The sequence below is a fragment of the Hoplias malabaricus genome, chromosome 5, assembly GCF_029633855.1.
Source record: "Hoplias malabaricus isolate fHopMal1 chromosome 5, fHopMal1.hap1, whole genome shotgun sequence".
Classification (NCBI taxonomy): Eukaryota; Metazoa; Chordata; class Actinopteri; order Characiformes; family Erythrinidae; genus Hoplias; species Hoplias malabaricus.
The window spans coordinates 51495870-51515346 of record NC_089804.1 but is presented as its reverse complement, the minus strand read 5'-3'; the positions used below and the strand labels follow the sequence as shown (position 1 = coordinate 51515346).

The window sequence follows — 19477 nt, the reverse complement described above, 5'->3', positions numbered from 1 at the left end:
GGTAATGCAGGTACTGAGACCCTTTGATATGTCAGCATCTTTTTCGTTGCAGGCACTGTCCCTCTGATTTTAATGAACAGGAGGCTGATTGAAGCCCTGTGTTTTTTCGGCTCGCGCGGCCCGTCAGTAGGGAAGCCTCTATAAAACACGGTGAGCATTTTGCAGTGGAAAAAAAAAAACCCCAGCGTCTCCTGGAGGCTTTTGATCAAATGAACGAGAGGAAAATGGTCTCCTTGGTACAATGCGAAAGCTCTGAATTTCCTTGTTGTATCACTTTAAAGCATGCAATTATTTTTCAGAAGTCTGGAAATCAGAGAAAAATGATTTGTAATTGACACTTTGGGAATGTTCTTTATCGGCCTGCGCAGTACGTTATTAGCTGTTAATTCATCTGCCAACTCCCCTGCAGCGCCAGTTATTTGTTTAAATGGGGGGATTCCCATGGTGCATTTGTAACTACGCTGCTGAAAACGCTGCTCTCTATAATTATTTAACATTACACGCTGGCTTATAGTGGTTATCGGTTGAAGGATATTAGCATGAGACCAGGCAAGAGTTGTTTAAACATGAATGAGGCTCCTGGTCGCTGCTTTGCACGGGAGTTTGCTGTGATGTAGTCTTTCTGAATGTGAGAATATTTCATGCCTAGCATAACACTATACAGCGGTTCTCTGGGTTAGTGCAAAGACAGGGAAGGTAATCAGTGCCCCCCACTCTGGGAATCACTGCTTTCTGCTAACTTTTTAAATGGGATCAAATGAATTGTGTTCATACACTGATCGGCCATAACATTATGACCACCTCATGTCTCTACACTCACTGTCCATTCTCTCGGTTCTACTGACCACACAGGAACACTTTGTAGTTCTATAATTACAGAGTGTAGTCCACCTGTGGCTCTGCATACTTTATTAGCCCCCATTCACCCTATTCTTCTGTGGTCAGGACCCCCACAAGGTCATCACGGAGCAGGTAGGTTTGGGTGGTGGATCGTACACAGCGCTGCAGTGCGCTACATGGTGGTAGTATGATAGTGTTTGTTGTGTTGGTAGGAGTGGATCAGACACAGCAGTGCTGCTAGAGTTTTTAAAGCCCTCAGTGTCACTACACAGGTTCCAGCCATCAGCATCCTGTGTATGGTGTCCAGTGTCCACTGATGAAGGATTAGAGGATGATCAGGCAAGTGTGCCTAATAGGGCGCGTGTAATGTCTATAATGTTATCTCTTTATATCGACAAATCGGTTTGAAAATAAATGAGCCAGATGTAACGTACGTACATAGGTTTTTTTCATCGTATGCATTCTTTTTTTGTGTCCTCAATTTGAGCTAGCCATAAATATTACAGTTAAGTTTTGGTGTGAGTGGTAGGTTGGCTGTAGCTGTAAGCGTGTGCTTTTGACGTCAGACCTATAAACCTAGGTGAATAGCCGTACAGTCTGAAACTACTGCAGGAATAAACAATTTGCAACAACCAGGTCATGGCAAACCACAGCGACTGACGACAGCCATGTCATAGGCCTGTGAAGAAGGAACCCATGATGGCAATATAGAAATCACAGTCTACAGAGCGAAGGGCTGAACAGGAGTGAATTAAGGTGGTGGGAAAGAAAGAGTATAGAGAAAGTGACTGTATGCGGTAGACGTGGACAGAAAAGTGTTCCAATGGACGTTCAGTCAGTGTTGTTTCAAAAATGCCCCCAATTGGGCGGAAATTCATAATGCAGCAAGAGAATGATCTCTAAATTGAACTGAGCACTTGTCGAAGAGGATCTTGAATGCAGTCAACAGTAAAAAGAAGCAAACTCTGCAATGGGACATAGCTTTTCAAAGAAAAATGAGCCAGATGAGTCAGATGTTAGTGGGTCAGATTGGGCCAAGCAAATATATTTAATAAAACGTTAACTTTATTTGTTCAGTGCTTGGCTCTGCATTTTACAAACGGTCCAATGTGCTAGAAGTAGTATGGAGGATCGGTGTGATTTTATTTTGTAAATTTATATATGTAATTTTATTGAGCGTGGATGAAACGTGGGCTTTTAACCACATTTTACACATGTAAACTGTAATCAGGAACACGCAGCCAATAACCAATTACTTTTTTTGTTTTAAAAGTAATGCTCTACATTCTAGATTACGTTGCTTTTTTGCGAGAGTGAAATTGGATCGAGTCTCTTTATGTACCATATTTGATACAGTTCTGATATCATTGTGCACTTTCGTTTATTACACTTTCCCGCAGCAGGCGATTATCTTGGTGACTCGTAAAAGGTGTTTTTGAATTCACAATATGTAGAACTTGGATTAGATCATGAACAGACCGCACACCCACCCCCTCTCTTTACACTAAGCACACCAGGCCCATGTGTGTGCTGCTGCATAAATATAATAGGATCATTTGCACCAGCACTCACAATCCTAGCTGTAATTTATATGGATTGAATGAGTGCTGCATTGTGGAAAAGCATGAGTGGACCAAATGCTCATTTGTCACCTCTAATAAATGTTGGAATGTAAATTATGAAGTTATGCTTCAGATGTAAATGCACTTTATTTCAGTCTCTTAATGCGGAGGCCCCTCGCCAGAACATTAAGAGAATGCGTTGGAAAAGGGAGGAGGGGGGAAAACATAAAAATTCTGTCTGTTTTTATAATCAATAATAAGCACAAAAGAGTTGAGATGAGGGAGCATTATAAAATATCTGAAGCTAGTTCATAAATTATTTCTGGAAAACTGGCTTGTACACAAAAAATGTAAATACATTAATGTTATTAATAATATAGTGACTAATAGTTCTATCAAGGCTGTAATAGCAGTTTAATGAAATATGACAGCAAGAATATATTACACTTTCGCTCTAAAATGAGAGCTCACAGGACATTCATCATTGCCTTTTCAGACGTATTATTCTGATTATTTTGTTCAACTAATTGCTTCTATTTTTTTCACTCCCCCACCATGCCTTCTTTTGTGAAAGAAAAATGTGTAATGGATATTAATTAATAATTGTCAATTTTTCTTAGTTTGATGAAAAGTAATGAGCTGAAAACGCTAATGGGTTTCATGTTTCTGTGTGGTGCAGAGATTATGGCTTTACGAGCCCAATCAGGAAAATGAACAGTGGTAGGTCAGCTCCAAATTCATGGCTTAAGAAAACGTAATATCATCTCAGAAATGTTACTGAAAAAGAGAGACTGTGTTTAATAAAAATAAATGTTCAAGGTTAAATTAATGTGTTTTTAATTTTTTTTTTCTCAGGAGATTAATTTGTTGTCTAGGATGAAAAAATGCATACAAACTTTATAAGCTAGTGTTTGTGTCTGTAAGGATGTGAAAATGTGGACTAATGTATCGTTGGTGTCCAATTAAAAATGTGCATCTTCTCTTTGCTCATTTCTTTTACTTTTATGACTGCTACACATTGCAAAAAATGCGCTGAAACAAAACAGATCAAAAGCTACAGGCAGTAGCTACATCTATGTACCATCCATAATCACTGGGTTTAATCATTTGTTAAGATTTCATTTCTGCATTAGTAACTGGTAACGGCGGTCTTCTTCCATGTTTCCTAGGAACATTCAAACATGACATTGCCCCAGTCCATCCTATGACTTATTAAATTTTTTAGCATTTTTTCTATCAAGAATTATACTCCTCATGCCCGTTTATTGATGTTTACTTGGTCCTGTCAAGGTATGTGAAAATATGCATTAAACTACATATATGGAAACCCTGCCCGTGTCTTTAAGGCCTCTTTTTGTATTTCCAAGCCCTAAGGCGCAGTCTGGAACTGTACGTTTTATGAGCCTTGCGAGAAAACAGTCATTGCACGGACTTGCTTATATTAAGTCACTGTTGCCTCCGGGCTTCAGTAACTCTAGTGCTGATGAGTACTTTCCCCTTACACTGACTGAGTCAGCCTCTGGTTCTGATGCCATTGATGGAACTGTTGCTCCACTATGTAAGACTCTGTTAAACACGTACCTTAACGAACCACGCCCTGTTTGGATGGTATTCGTTGGTACAAGGAATTAGTGCAGTCTGGCTACACGTGTTGCGTTTTATAAAATATACATGAAGTTACGGACTGTTATTCTTAATCAATGTAAACTCTGTATCTGGAAATCAAAGTACAGATGCTCCAGATTATGATTCTGTACTGACTATGGGCAATTTGGACGGAAATAAAAGTAGAGGACCCTACTGTAAAATGGAGAATTACCCCGAGAACCCATGGATATTTTATCCGGTCTGAAAAGGGCTTATGTTTAAGAAACTGTATTAAGTGAAATGAATTGGTGCTGGCCTGCATGATACCTGGCCTGTTCTTTCAGTACGATACGTGAAGCAGAGATCTTTTTGCAGTGCTAATGGCAGAGCTGAGGTCGATCCCAGTTGAGTCTTACATCCATAAGTGCCTGTGTCCTGAGAATCCACACCTGCTGTGTGTCCACAATGTCTTCAAGCAGCTGGTCTGGACTCTAAATACAGGCCTGCTGTTTCACATGCAGTTCCTCCAGCTCGTACCGCGCGTCCTGGCCTTTTGTACCTTACTCTATTGGCTAATTTAGTGCTTATATGAGACTAGATCTTCTCTCCTTATTTCTGTCACACCCCTTTAACCACACCCCCAGCCCCCAAACTCCCTGTACAAAAAGTGCTTTTTGGTAGAATAAAGGTCGGAGAAGAGCAGAGAGAAAAGAGAGTATCTCTGTCCTGTGGGAACAAGCAGAGCAGCATTGTCATGTGTTTTTCTCAGTCAAGGTCGGCAGAAAATGTCAGAGCAGGTGTGTGTCTGTCAGTGAGTGGCCTGGCAGTGCAGCGTCTGAGCTCCTGCACACTGCTGTGACATTGGAACGCTACACACACAAACACAAACACATATGACTCTTATCACCCCTGCAAGAAGTTTGCTTTCAAAGCCTGCTGTCCAGTTTGTATGAGGTGATTGGCCCTTACAGTGCAATGCAAAATTTTAAGATCAACTAACCCTTTATTTATTCAATATGAAGTAAAAATGACAATTAAGAAACGTACTTATTTTTCAGTGCAGAAGAGATATTCATATTTATTTTACACTACTGCGTATGGCCATCTGTGTCTATTTTCTTGGGATTAATGGGGAGTTTGTCCACCTTTGCAGCTATAACCGCTCGTTAGGAACGGCTTTCTACAAGATTTTGGAGTGTGACTATGGGGAATTTTTGCCTAGGCCCTGATATTAGATGAGAGGGCCTGGCTCGCAATATCTGATCTAATTAATCCTAAAAGAGTTGAGGTCAGGGCTCTCTGCAGGCCTTTCTAGTTCCTACACACAAAACTCACCCAGCCATGTCCTTATAGACTATGCTTTGTGCACAGGGGCACAGTCATGCTGGAACAGAAAAGAGTCTTCATTGCACTATACTCACAAATTTTGAGCCATTTGTCCAGAATGTCTTGGTTCTCTGGTTCACTGGAACAAAGTGGCCTAGGCCAACACTTGGAAAAACAACCCACAGCATTACCCTTCCTCTAGCAAACATTAGAGTTGGCACAGTGCAGTCAGGCAGGTAGCGTTCTCTTGGCATCCACCAAACCCAGACTCGTCCATCACACTGCCAGTTAAAGAAGTGTGATTTGTTACTCCACAGGTTGTTTCCACTGCTTCAGTGATGACATACTTTACACCAGTCCGCCTGACACTTGGCATTGTGCTTGGCGATGTAAGGCTTGTATTGGCTCTACTGCGGAAACCCATAAAAAGAAGCTCCAGGCACCCAGTTTGTGTGCTGATGTTAATGCCAGAGTAGTTTAGGCACTCTTTAGTATCAGCCAATAGTTGCCAATAGTGTCAGCCAATAGTTGGTGTCTTTTATGCACTGTAGTCTCAGCACTCTGCAGCCACACTCTATAACTTTACAGGGTCCTCCACTTCATAGCTGAGTCACTGCAGTTCCTTAACACTTCCACTTTTTCAGTAATGCCACTTATCATGAAATTTTATGAACTGACTTAGTGTCACTTTTTTTCTGTACAATGTATGTTACATGCTTTAGAATTAATTATTTATTTGTTTATTAAAAAAAAAAAACATCTGAACTTCACACGGCTTTTCAGATCATTTATTGGTAATGTGCATTTTTGTATTTGGAGGTACATAGTTATAAAAATTATAATTATGGTTATAATTACTGATTAAATTATAATCACTTTTTAGTGATTATTAATGGCGTGTAATTAAAAAGATTACAATATCCATATGTAATAATGTCACGGCTCTCTGCGTGAACTCATTTCCATACAATTTTTTTTGTCTGAGTTCTCGCTAAGAACAAGTTGTGTTGGTTAGTTCACTCCACTCGATAAATATTCATTTGATTTCTTAGTGCACTCATTTACTGAGAAGTGCTATTTATATGAATGGTATGGTTTTAATGCAGTGGTCAGAATGCTGAACAGAAAGCATTAATTGTGGCCTTTCAGGACCCGTTAATTGCAGAGGCCAAAAACATGATTGTGATTACTGTGCAATTAATTGCGCAAGTTGCCCATTATTATATATGGTTAAGCCGTTGTCCTAATGTCTATATAGGAGTGGGAAGTGGGTTTGGCAGCACTTTTTTTTGTATGTGTGGGGTGGGGGGGTTGATGCTGAATATCAACACTTTTATGGAATGGCCCAACTCCGATAGAACCAAACTACTTCAGTGCTACGCTGTGACAAGAACTGTACGTTATTCCATAAGGAATTACCCGCCTCTTGAACCAATGAGGAGGCTTGTTCCAATATTTTGGCTGCTGATTGGCTGTCTAAAACCATTCTGTGGCATCGTGATGAATGGACAGTTCACTCTGATTTGTGCTGGGGTTAATAGTTGATAAGGGAGTCGAGATTGGTATCAATATTGATACTGAAAATCTGAGCAATGCCCAACCCTAGATGTACTGCAGTTTGTGAGACATGCTGTGGGCAGGACGTTGGTAAAACCTGTAGGTAAATTGCCAAAGACTTGTGGATTTGGTGATTCCTCCAGCAGATATGCGTTTCCCCGAATCTGTAGGTATGATTGAGTAACAGCGTGTTTCAATCTGAGTCAACAGGCATAAATCGCTCTTTCAGATATTTACCAACTCCTTGGTTTTAGGTGAAAAGGGGAAGACACGAGGCACTGAGCTCAGAGTTATAGACGGAATGTAACCCACTGAGATACTGTAGGTTACTGATATCCCCAACAGATGGCTTTCGGTTTGATGTGTCATTTGGTTACTCAGAATCAGTGAAGGTGTTTCTCATTTCTGTTTGTGGAGGAACAGTCTGCACCGTGCCCCAATCATGTGGCTCTGGTTGTGGTTTGAGTATCTCTTTAAATGTGAGGTCCATTGTCCCCATTGCTGTCTAATCAGTCTTGACAGCTCTGACTAACAGAAAAAGCCTGGGAGGCCTTGACAGTTCAGCCTCATCTTTGTGCTCTTCCTGAAACCCCACTTCTGTCCAGTAGATGGTGATATTTATCTTCACACTCTTGGCTTTAGAGGATTCTTTCGGAGCGCTCTCTCATTGTCGCACACTTTGTGTTTCCCTTTCTTGCCTCTTGCACTCTTTCGTTTCAACTCACCATTTCTTTTCCATTGTCTTCTGAGTTGCTTTAACTTTCTCTTTGCCTTTCTTCACTTGTGTTTCTTGTTCTTGCCTTCTCCCCCCCCCCACACTCTCGCTCTCTCCTGCGCCCACACACACTAAATTGGAGGAGGGCATTGTGGGGAGGAGGGGGTGGGGGGGGGGGTGGCGGGTGTTTGACAACCAGTAAGAGGGTCACGCCACCAATTCCTAGCCTTTTGAAGACTGCAAAATTGTTGATCCACAACGCTTGATTAGCATCCTCCCCTATTGAATGCAAGCAGTCTTGCGATGATAATGTCACCAGAATGTCACAATCTGTCTGCTACTGGTGTGGCCGTCCTCTGCAAGTGTCACATTGCGCTTGCACCCAATCCATTGATCACTGGCAAGCACATATCCTTTTAATTGTTGCTGCACTGTACATCTATTAGCCATTTTGGTGATGGAGAAGCAGCTGTGTGTGCTCAGTCTGCTGCTGGGCCAGTATTCCCAGCATTGTGTTTGTGTGTGTGTGTGTGTGTGGGTGTGTATATAGGCCTTGCTTGGTGGTAGACTTTAGGAGCTGTGTGTGTGGATCATTGGGTGGGAGAAGTCCTGTTAGAATCGTGGTCGTAGTCGACAGAGCGTTGTGTTTTTTTTTTTTTTGTTTTTTTTTGTTTTTTTTTTTTTTCCTCTCTCCACCCGTCCACGAACGCAGCTTGGAAGCGAGTGCAGCATTGTTGCCATTAGTGCTGTTTTCATTTGGCTTCAATCAGCTAATTGGATGTGAAGGGTGGTAGTCCCTTCTGTGGAAATGAAGGGCAAGGATCCATTGCCAGTGCAAGATTGCCTTTGTGTTTATCTGTGTGCCTCATCAACGCTGTGCTACGATGTGGCACTGTAGTATAGTGTGTCATTGTTCATTTTTATGTTTGGCTTAAGCACACGCTTTCTCTTTTCTTTCAATATCTCTTTTATTTGTTTGGGTTTCTATAGAATTCTGTGCAGTTTTTTTACAGATGTTCAGCACAGTACAGATGTCTGAGACCACCTTTCATTTCTTAAATTCCAGTCCAGGAGCATGTTATATTTCAGCATCAAAGGGAAAAAAAGGAGGAGACATTTAACGTAGTATTACACAGAAGCCTCATCAACTCCTTGTAGTTCAGTGATGTTGAGGTCTGGGCTCTGGAGCAGACAGTTCATTGTTCTGAGAACGGCTTTCATCTTGAATTAAGAATTTATTTTCTTGCAGACACATAGCCTTTAGTTGTTTACTGACGCTGACAGAAATTAAAAACAATAAAGATGGACTTTACTGTATGTCGTGGGTATAGTATGGAGAATATTATTGGTGGACAGTATGACCCTAAAAAAACAAAACAACAATTTTTAAGTTTTTTGACGATTTGACAAATTTAGCAAATTAGTAATTAGCAGCAAAATTAATGTAATATTAATTATTTTATAATTACACAATTATAAAGTGTGTGTGTGTGTGTATATATATATATATATATATATATATAATTAGTTTTATTATTTATTAAAGAATATATAAGAATTTTAAAAATAATAAAAAATAATATTATATTTTATTTTTATTTTTCTCATTCTCATCCAGCTGCTTCTGCTCGAGATGATGAAACAGATTAGTTGTGTTTCCCCATTCTGTTGGTAAAGGTTTCTTTCATTTCTTACATAACACCATGGTTTATTGTACATCTGATATTTTGTAACCAAACCACCTCCACACGACTGAAGTCACTCATTTCTTTTTCTTTTTTTTTTTTTGGAGCCAATTTCTCCACCTCAGACACTTTCCACCATACTTCACGGTGCCTCAATGACTCATGTAAAGAACATATGCCATACTTTGGGTAACTGTAGCATATCATTACATAAACAACTCAGAATGATTTGAGTTTTTGTTTATTTTAATAGTTTTAAAACTTATGATGATATCGCGAGTAATACGATATAACACAGCCCTGTGGTACCTAGTATAAATGTGACTATACAGTATTGAGAGGTATGTTAAAATGTATTCAGTAACATAATTCAGAATATCGCTGAAATAAAGGATAAACTGGTTTATTTTAAAAAAGGTAAACAGAAAAAGTGCATAGTTTAAATGAAAAATTCTGCAAGTCTTACATTTCAAGCTAGGTGTATGTCCACTTAAAACTGACATTAAATAATTTGGTTGAGTTGATTGTTTATTCCCAAAGCTCAAGGCATGAACAGCTCAGGATAAATGTGAAATGCTGGTATAAAGAGTAAAAGTAATAATGAAATGATTTGCAGTGTAGGCTAACTTAACCAAATGTGGGTTCCTCTGAGCAAACCCTTACAGGTTTCCAGCCGATGTTTCCTGATATGAATATCACTACAGCTGCATGTTACTGTTTTCAGTCTGGTTCATTATCTGTGAAATATGAAAAGCTTTGCGTCCCATGTTTGCATTTTTAATGTCAACCTTACAAAGTTCCAACAGGAATACAGACCTAAAGTGTTCCCAATCAGTAAAGAACAGAAAGAAACTGTGGAGTAAAAGTGACATTTTACACTTTTACACATAGAAAATGAGATTTAGCTTAAGTTGGAAATATGTGTAAAAGATACAAAATGCTTTACACTGTTCAGCCTTAACATTTAAACAGACCTCCTTGTTTCTACACACATTGTCGTTTATATCCTCTGTGCTGAAGATGAGTTTTAGTTCTACTTTGTTAGCACCCTTCCGCCCTGTTCATTAATTGTCAAAACCCACACAGGACCACCAGAGAGCACTGATATTTTGGGTATTGAATCATCATCAGTACTTCAGTGACACTGATGTGGTGGTGGGTGGCATTTTAGTGTGTGAATGAATGGGGAAGGGAAAAAAACTCCAGCAGCACTGCTGTGCCTGATCTATTTGTACCAGTGCAACACACAGTTTCACACCCTGACCAGATTAGCATCCACCACCTAAATAATACCTGCTCTGTGGTGGTCCTGTGGGTGCCCTTACCATTTATTGAACAGGATGAATGGGGCCTATAAAACGTATGCAGAGCAACAGGTGGACTACAGTCTGTAACTGTAGAACAACAAATGACACCAAGAGGGTCAATGGAGCGGGTAAAGTAGAAAATGAATGTGGAAAGGAGGAGGGCATTGTAATGTTTTGGCTGATTCATAATTGCATTGTGTGTGTGTGTGTGTGTGTGTGTGTGTGTGCGTGCGTGCTATGTGAAAGTTTATTAGTAAAAGTGCACCATGAGTGATTAGAATGCTAGATATCACCATATTATCGTTATGTATCTATAAGCTTTTCTGTTACTGTAACAGGATACAGTTACATTTTTTTTTTTCCCTTGATTACGCAAATACTGACACATTTTCTGGAACCATTCAAGTATATATATGTGTGTATAAATATATATATAAAGGAAATGAATAGGGCAGTTTCTTTCTTTGTGTGTGTGTGTGTGTGTATGTGAACTGTTCTGATTTGCTGCTGTGAGAGATGTGTAGACTGTCACACCGAATGTCATCATTGACTGTAAAAGTAGTGGGGGGAAAAAAAGAAAAGCCTCAAATTACAGGAAAGCAGCACTGCATTAAAGAACAAAAGAGATCGATGGCAGTACATTAAACTTTATGCGATTGGTGGGGAGGGGGGGGGGTCAACTAATTAAAATTGATTACTCTTGCTTTGTAAAAGTGTTTCTGAATTAAATTATTGTATGAAAACATTTTGACCAATTGAGGAGCTGAGGAAGTATCCATTACTGGATTGCTGCTGGAGTATTTGTGGTGAGCCGGGCTGGAGTAGTTTGTTGTGCTCGCTGTGGCAGTTTTTATGAAGCCTGAGTGCCACTGTTTCATCGGTGATCACCTTTCCCTCCCTTTCTGTCACCCTGGGCCTGCCCGCTCAGGCCTTTTACCTGAATTAAAAGGTATTTGTGAAAAATGCCAGCCCCTTTAGATCTGTGAAAGTGACACAGGGCCGGGAGATTTGAGATTTATTCCCCTTTTTGGTTTATGAGTGGGCTGTGGTCAGGTCGGAATGACCATCAGCTTGCCTGCCTCTTTTGGTAAACTGCTATTAATAGTATATATATATATTTTCAAACTTTGAAGGTATTGTGAGGAGAATGACTTCACAGTTTGAAACCAAGCTATTTTGAGGTGTTTGTAATAGACTCCAGTTTCTCCAGTAGAAAGTTCCCCTGCCCTAGTGGAGTTTTGTTTTCCACTTGATTACCGTTAAATATTGGTATTTCCCTCATATCTGTCTTAATCAGGCTGAGTCTGACCTGCAGTATCTACATTCTGAAAAGCATCAGCTCCCTAATTAAATATGCATTAATTATGGCTAAGGCGTTTGTGTTGCTTTATATACTATTAACAAATACATTTATTATAATTAATAATAATTAATATTATTTGACATTTACATGCACCAATGAGAGTCCTTGGGCAAGACTCCTAACACTGCATTGGCCTAGCTGTGATACCAGATACCAACTTTGTAAATTGCTTTGGATAAGAGCGTCTACCAAAATGCCGTAAATGTAAATATAAACATTTTTTATTACTATGAATTAAAAATATTGTGTATATTCAGTCATTACCATTGTCTCTGATGAGCGCAACTGTATTGCGTGAGGGGGGGAATTATGAGGGGGCCCTCATTTTATTTATCTAGCCTGGATTAACAGACACTTGTGAGGTTCCAGCCACTGTATACGTATTGGAATTAAGGTACTGTGCCTTTTAAGACATACATTTATGAATGAGCTCTGCACTGATTGGCTCCCCATAACCCATGTCTCATTGAAAATAGCAATCAAGGCTGAAACATACCTTATGACTTTAGCATTAAATATTGGAGGTAGACTGCTGTAGGATAGATATGTGGACATTTCGAAAACATTTTTATTTTCCTTTCAGAACCGACCGTTTCTGCAGACTACTGACTATATATGGATTGGAAAATAACATTACATTTTGAAAAACTGTTCAGATAAATCATAAAACCCTTTATCGAAAAACAAATTGTGAGGAAGGTTTAGTTTTCCAATGTATGGCCCCTTGACTGAACGGCTATATTTGAATGCTTTATGAAAAGCATTAAAATGCATCCTCCTCAGCAGGTAGTATTGATTTACTGTGGTGGTGTAATATGCCATATCCCATGTCTATAATCAAAAGTATTAAATTAGAGTTAGACCAGCTTTGCAGAGTGACTGGGGAAGTGTGGATCCTAGCAGCAGATGAGGCCTCCGATGTGGCTCATTTCGTTCAGGCATATGCTAAAATATCCCAGAATGCAGGCCGTATAATTGCGCCGGATGTGCAAGAGGTCCAGTCAGTTTTATCAGTTTTTATTCTCTTTGTGTCTCTGTCTCATCGTTGCAGCGCACGCATAAAGTTAAATTGCATAATCCACTGCCGATGTTGTTGTATGGCCCCGCCTGAAGGGCTGAAATTCTCACATATGCAGGACTGTATGTTATTTTTAAACCTCAGCAAAGCACACGTCGATGAAGTTTTCCACTCTGCGTTTTGTTGGTAGAAATGTTCATTCTGACCTTTAGTCGCAGAAGTTCAGAGCATTCAATACAAAAGGGCCACCAACGTGATTTGAATATCCACATTCTCATCTACAAGCTCGATACACACACAACAAATGGAAAAAAAGTGGTCTGGGTAGTCGGCAATGGATTTAATTTTTTTTTTATCTTTATATTTCTACATCCTTAATTTGACTTTTGAAAACTTTGTGTGTGTGTATGAGAGACAGATAGAGGACATTTACAAGTTTATAAATAATATCCACAGTGTGTGTGTGTGTGTGTTTTATATTTAAAATCCAGCTCCATTGCTTCAGATCAGTTCAGACTACTGAAATGCAGAAACATTCTATTGTTATAAATGGTTGGTTCACTACATACTCAAAATGTGTTGAAGGATTCTGTATAGTTTTCTCTTAATTATATTTTCAGTTTTTTTTTTTTTTAATCATCAGTGAGCTCTGACTTTTACACAGTTCTGTAGCTGTGCTTTAAACTGAAGGGTTATTGCTTTCTCTTTCCCCTCGTCTCTCAATCATATAATCTTACACACACACACACACACGATCTCTCAGTCAGGTGTCATTTCTCTTCACTGCTCCCAAGAGGGCCTCCTTCCCTGCTAAAGGTCAGTTTAACTGGAAAAGATGTCATAATTAGAAGGACATTTAGAGATCTTCTTTTAAATGATTAAAAACACCATTTAGTGCATCAGGCATTGAGGAGATGTAGAGAATGTATAATTACATCAGAATCCCATTGGCTTTTTTCAGGGGAAGGTTTTGGACAAAGGGACTACACTCAGTGCATCCTAGACTTCATCTCTGTTGTCCGTGAGAGCAGTTAATTAATATTGAAAGTCAGCCATTCTCTCTCTCTTTTTTAAGCCAGTGTTTTGGAGGAATCTAAGGCCACGCTAACACAATTGCCCCTGTCTGTATTAGCCATATCATGGCTGCTTCTGCAGAAATGTACATGACAAATTCTAAATGAATTGATTCACACTAAGATCCTAGGACTTTATAATGATCTCCACTCCACTGCTGGCCCCATCTACTGTCCTGTTTAAAGCAGAAACAATTACTGAGAAGAGTATATAACTTTCACCTACTTCAGTTTTGCACTGAATGTATTCATGATGTTTGAATGCAGTATGGACACCACTCTCCCTGTGGGACTCAGAACATGGCCTGTAGGTCGTGCAGCTATAAGCTGAGGTGCATGACTGGATTCAGCTTTGGCAGAATTGACAGAATCTCATTTTACATTCCTCTTTGTCTTTGTTTTGATGGTGGTTTTATTATTGCTTGTATTGCAGATTTAGGTTCAAGACGTTTTTGGCAAATCTACTGGTGTTTTTTTAACCCTGGACCGGAAACACACTGCCATGCACCTTTTAAGAGTCACTGATCTAACTAATCCTCCAATCAGCAACCACTGTGAACTGTGCTAACTGTGTTAAAGTGAAGTGTGCGCGGCCGTCTTCCTGCAGAACCACGGCTGTGGAAACACTGATTTAACAAACTCAGTAGATGTGTCCACAAAGCCAAGGCCAGCAGCCAAGGCAGGAAGGGTCCTCAGTAGACTCCTCCTTAGTGTAGATCACTGCAAGTAAATTGCCCCAAGAGGTGTGTGATTGCTTTGTTTTCTTTATAGAAATTAATGAGCTTTTTCATAGGGCACATTCAGCCAGTTCAGATGCAGGAAACACTTACATATTAAAAAAAAAACAACTTCAATCTCGACCCATGTTTCTGTATTCAATGGATTCTTATGTAAATGAAGCTAAACTTTGAGATGCAGCTGATGTAAGCTTTGGTTAAATAAAAACCAGCTCATAAATGTTTACCAAAATATTTCTGTGAAGAAACCTACCATATACATTCTTAATGTGTACACTCATACTTTCAAAATACGTTTAATATGTTTAATTAGTAGTTTTCCAACTGTTGTCCAACTGTAGTCCTTCAAAGATTTTTTTTTTCTCCCCCCCCCCCCCCCTCTCAGTTCTGATCTGTTTAGCTGGTTTGGCCCGATATAAATACGTTTTGTCCTGTACCGCATAAAATTGAAATGAATACTCCCTGTTTGGCTTGGCTTTGGCCTGAAAACCCCAGCGCACACTTCTACAGGAAGTCTTCCTTTTCATATGTGGTAGTTACATGGCAGTATTTCTAAGCAAAACAGCTCTTTTATGGTTCAGAATGTATTTTACAGTTTGTACATTCAAACAGTGAAACTTCAAAAGCTACCACCAGAGAGAGAGGAAGTCATTAAATGAAAGCATACTCACTCATAGGTAATTTTTTGTTGCTCTGGAGTTTCATATACGTAGCCAAGATTTTTCTTTTTCTGATCTACACCACCTTACACTTTAAGCCATATATGTACAAAATGAACAGAATGAGGGTTTTTTTTCCTCTGTTTTACCATAAATACACTTATGAATGTGTTTTTCGTACCCAGTTTCAGTAAGTGTTCTCAGTTTTTAAAAAGGACAAAAGCAGGTCTATGGTGTCTCCTGGAGGTTATGATCTTATCTTGTAAAGTTCACCCTAGTTTTTACAGCCTTGTTCCATTTAAGTCAAACTAGTAGCTCTAGGTTTTGGTAAGGAATTTCAGTTTTACTTGCTCGTGTTTGGTTAGTGTGTTGATTTGGTCAGTAGGACTTTTATATGAATTCCTTTTTTGAGATTGTTGCCGCAGCACACCTTTTATGGCTTCGCGGGGACAGAGAGTTGACGTCCAGCTTTCGCTGGCCTCGTGCTGAAAATCCTTTCATTGCAGCACCTTAATGACTTCATGTTTATGTTTCACAAGTTATTACTCTAGTTTAGCTTTTAAATTATGTAACAGTATTAAGAAGTGCCAATAAAATAGTAGGAGTGTAATAATACAGCATGCCATATTATCATTCTTTATAAGGCTTTCAATTTTACACGCACAGGCATTGAACAATGCCTTCAACATACTGGAGCGAATATGCTTTTAAATACTGCTCGTGTTACATTAAGTACGATGAAAAAAAAATTAACAACAAGCCCACAATGAGGGCAGACTGCCCTCTTTGAAAATAACACTTCCTCTTTACCTCAGTTTCCAGAGCAGAGCGAAAAAGCTACTTTTAAATACGCCTTTGCAGCATACATTATCTCATCAGTAGCACGTTATTATGAAGATGGACTGTAGAATTTCTAGTAAACTGAAAGTAGAAATATTAATGGGTTGCATTAGGCACATTATTTTGTTTTTATTACAAAAGTGAATAGAAGAGACAGTACCATGTAATATCCAATCAGATTACGCAACTTTTACACCCCAATAAAATACTTTATATATAACAAATTTGAACCTACTCTGATGTAAACTACTTCTTACTGTTTTTCCGCTAGAACTGTACAAACAAAACATATATTTTTGCAAAAGATATTCCTCCAAAACATCCCTATAAAAGAAACTGCGAGGATGTTACAGATCTGATGTCATCATGATAAGGGATAGGCCTCCTTCCTCCAAATTTAAGGTAAGTGTGAAGGAAAGTGCTCTATTAAACCGTGGTCCAATCCAAACTCAATAAGACTGCTGTATGATTTGTGAGGGCCAGTCATCAGGTTCATCGTGGCAGCCGTGTCTCGGGGCGTTCTGCTTAATGCTGCTTGGCCTGTGTGATTGAGTTTTCGCCACTTTTTAAGTTGTGCCTGACACTTGATCATTCATCTCATTTGTAAAGATTATTGGTTAGAACAGGGAGCACTTTCAGTGCATTAGCAATTTTAGCCTTACAAGAAACACTAGAAAATAATGGTTATTAACAAAGAGTATTTACTGGTATGCAGCAAAGCAACATGCAGCCACCTTTTTAATTTAGGTTAATATTTGGCCTGCCAAACCAAATGTGCCTTGTACTGACTTATGGCGATGCAGCTCCCCCCTTAAAAGCACAATTGTGTGCTACTACCTTACTCTACAAGGGGGGTGATCTATAAGTCAATAACTAGACAAGACTAAAATCTGCACAATGTGGTTATAATTGATTGAGATGTCTGAGTGGAACTTGCATAAAGCAGCTATGTCATCTGCAAAGAAAAGCACTTTTCTTCTCCCTGTAGATCACATGCAACACTCTGCGAAAATAAATGGACATCTGCCTCATTTGTTATCCCACTTTGACTTTCATCTTTTAAGGAAGTGTTTACAAGAATACTAGGCCGTGTTCGACATTGTTCGAAGTAAAAGGTAGTTGCAGTTGCAGGAAGGATCGTATTTCAGTTGCAGAAAGAGATATATTTTAAGCATCTGTCAGTCTGAAAATAAATCATTCCGCTTCGTGTTTACAGTCAAATATATTTTAATTTTAGAATGCTTCATAAGGACAAGAAATGCTCAGATAAAAAATATTTATAAAAATAGTTGAGTACTTTTAAATATACTAATAATTTAAATGTTATCTTATTTCTGTTACTAGTTTTGCACCATTACATTTACTTAATTAGTTATTTTCACGAATATTAATCTTGCTTTACTTTTTATAACTTTAATTCTTGTTGAGAGACTTGCTTTCACACCCCCAACATCCAGTCTTCAACACATTTAGTGATGTTTATGTCTGGACCCTGGGGCAGTCAGTCCATTGCCCTGAGAGTATCTCCTTTATTTTATTTGTTTGATTAGTGAATTTCCTGTTCTCAGTAATGGCTTGCTGCCCATTCCATCTTTCCATAGGCTTCTGTTGTCTTCTCGCAGTGAAAGAATGCACTTTGCCTATGTTTTTTAAATAAATATTTTTTAATAATATCTCTGTGATCTGTGAATTTTGCACGGGGCTTTGGAGAAGTATAGTATTTTGTGTTTATAATTATGGGCAAATCATAAAATTAATGGAACTTCTGTAGTTTTGTTCAGTATTTGAATGAACCGAAGTGGGGACATCATGTTCGGGACGCCATGCAAATGTTTAGTCAAAATGTGATGTTTCTCTCACTGAATCATTTCACATTTTAAAACTTCTGAAAGCAGACCTTTCATGTTTTCCTGAAACATTGTCTTTTTTTTGTATTTTACTGTAAATGGACTGCTCAAATACAAGTTGGGGTTTTCACAACACACCATAATCTGCCTGTCACAGTGAAGGTTTCGGGTGACTGAAATCCGCAGGGGTTCGACATTCAGAGATACAGGAATGACCATGCTTATTTTTGTGTAACCATTGGGCACATTAAAGAGTATGACATAGAGCGTGGGATTAAATGGCCTCCCATGTGATCATATGTTTTGATTCCGTTTTGAAGGATGTGGTTATTGTTTTGTAAAAGGATACAGTAATATTTTTATTCAGGAAATATTAGCAACCAGGTGGTCAGCATCAGTCACTATAGTCTAAATGTATTATTTAGCATTTTATTTATTTATTTATTTATTTATTATTATATGTATCACAGTTTTTATTATTGGTTTATTTTACTTACACCCTCTTGCCACCCACTGGAAAAAAAAAGAAAAAACTGTTCTGTAAACGTAAGCTGAAATCAATATGATGAGTTTTGATAGGAAAATTGTGTCCTTTTTTCACTCCATCTTGATTTGTTTCTGACGAGCAACGTGGACATTCAGCCTGCCTTACCGTTATACGTTGTCCTCAGCCTATTTTTAAAATGCAATTCTTTTGAATTGGAGCGGAGTCTTTAGTATATGCAATGCATTACCTAAAATGAATTACAGCAGACAGTGTGCTCAATCACTTTTTATCTTTTGCAGCTTAAAGAAAAAGAAGAGTAATCAAAACCTTTCAACCTATTAGAGGGATGACTTTTACAATTGAATCACAGGGACCGCAGGTGCGATAACGAGACGGCTCAGCTCTAGTCTTGAGTGTGCCTTTCCACCAATCTCCAGATGTTATTTCATGTTTATCTGTTCTTTAAAAGCTCCACTTCAGACACCCCACTTCAAATTTGTGTTGTAATGGTGTGTAAGGAAGGAGGCCTTTTTTTAATTCCTGTGGAAAGCATGCTAAAGTGGCAAATTAAGGGGCATCTCGGAGGAAAACAGGATGGTATCGATCAACACCCCACTGCACTTACAACTACACGTGTCCTGATGATATTTAATTTTCTAGTGCATTAACACGCAGTCATTACAACATGCAGCCCTGGTTATTTGATCATAATGCATTTTCTTCTTAAAGAATCGCTGAAGTTTTCAGCCAGGTATTCTGCAGTTATTAGATACAGATGGGCACTTCGGCATTAAGTATAGATTTTCAGTCCCTGCACACTTAAGGCTTGGAGTTTGTCTTAAAGAGGATAATGGCAAATTAAACTCCATACCCC

The 19477-nt window shown here is 38.9% G+C and overlaps 1 protein-coding gene across 2 annotated transcripts in view; it reads left to right on the top strand.

Annotated features, from left to right (window-relative positions):
- The window catches only part of pex14 (peroxisomal biogenesis factor 14), a 70910-nt gene that overhangs the window by 13887 nt on the left and 37546 nt on the right, over window positions 1-19477 (top strand). The gene's annotated exons all lie outside the window — the stretch shown is intronic.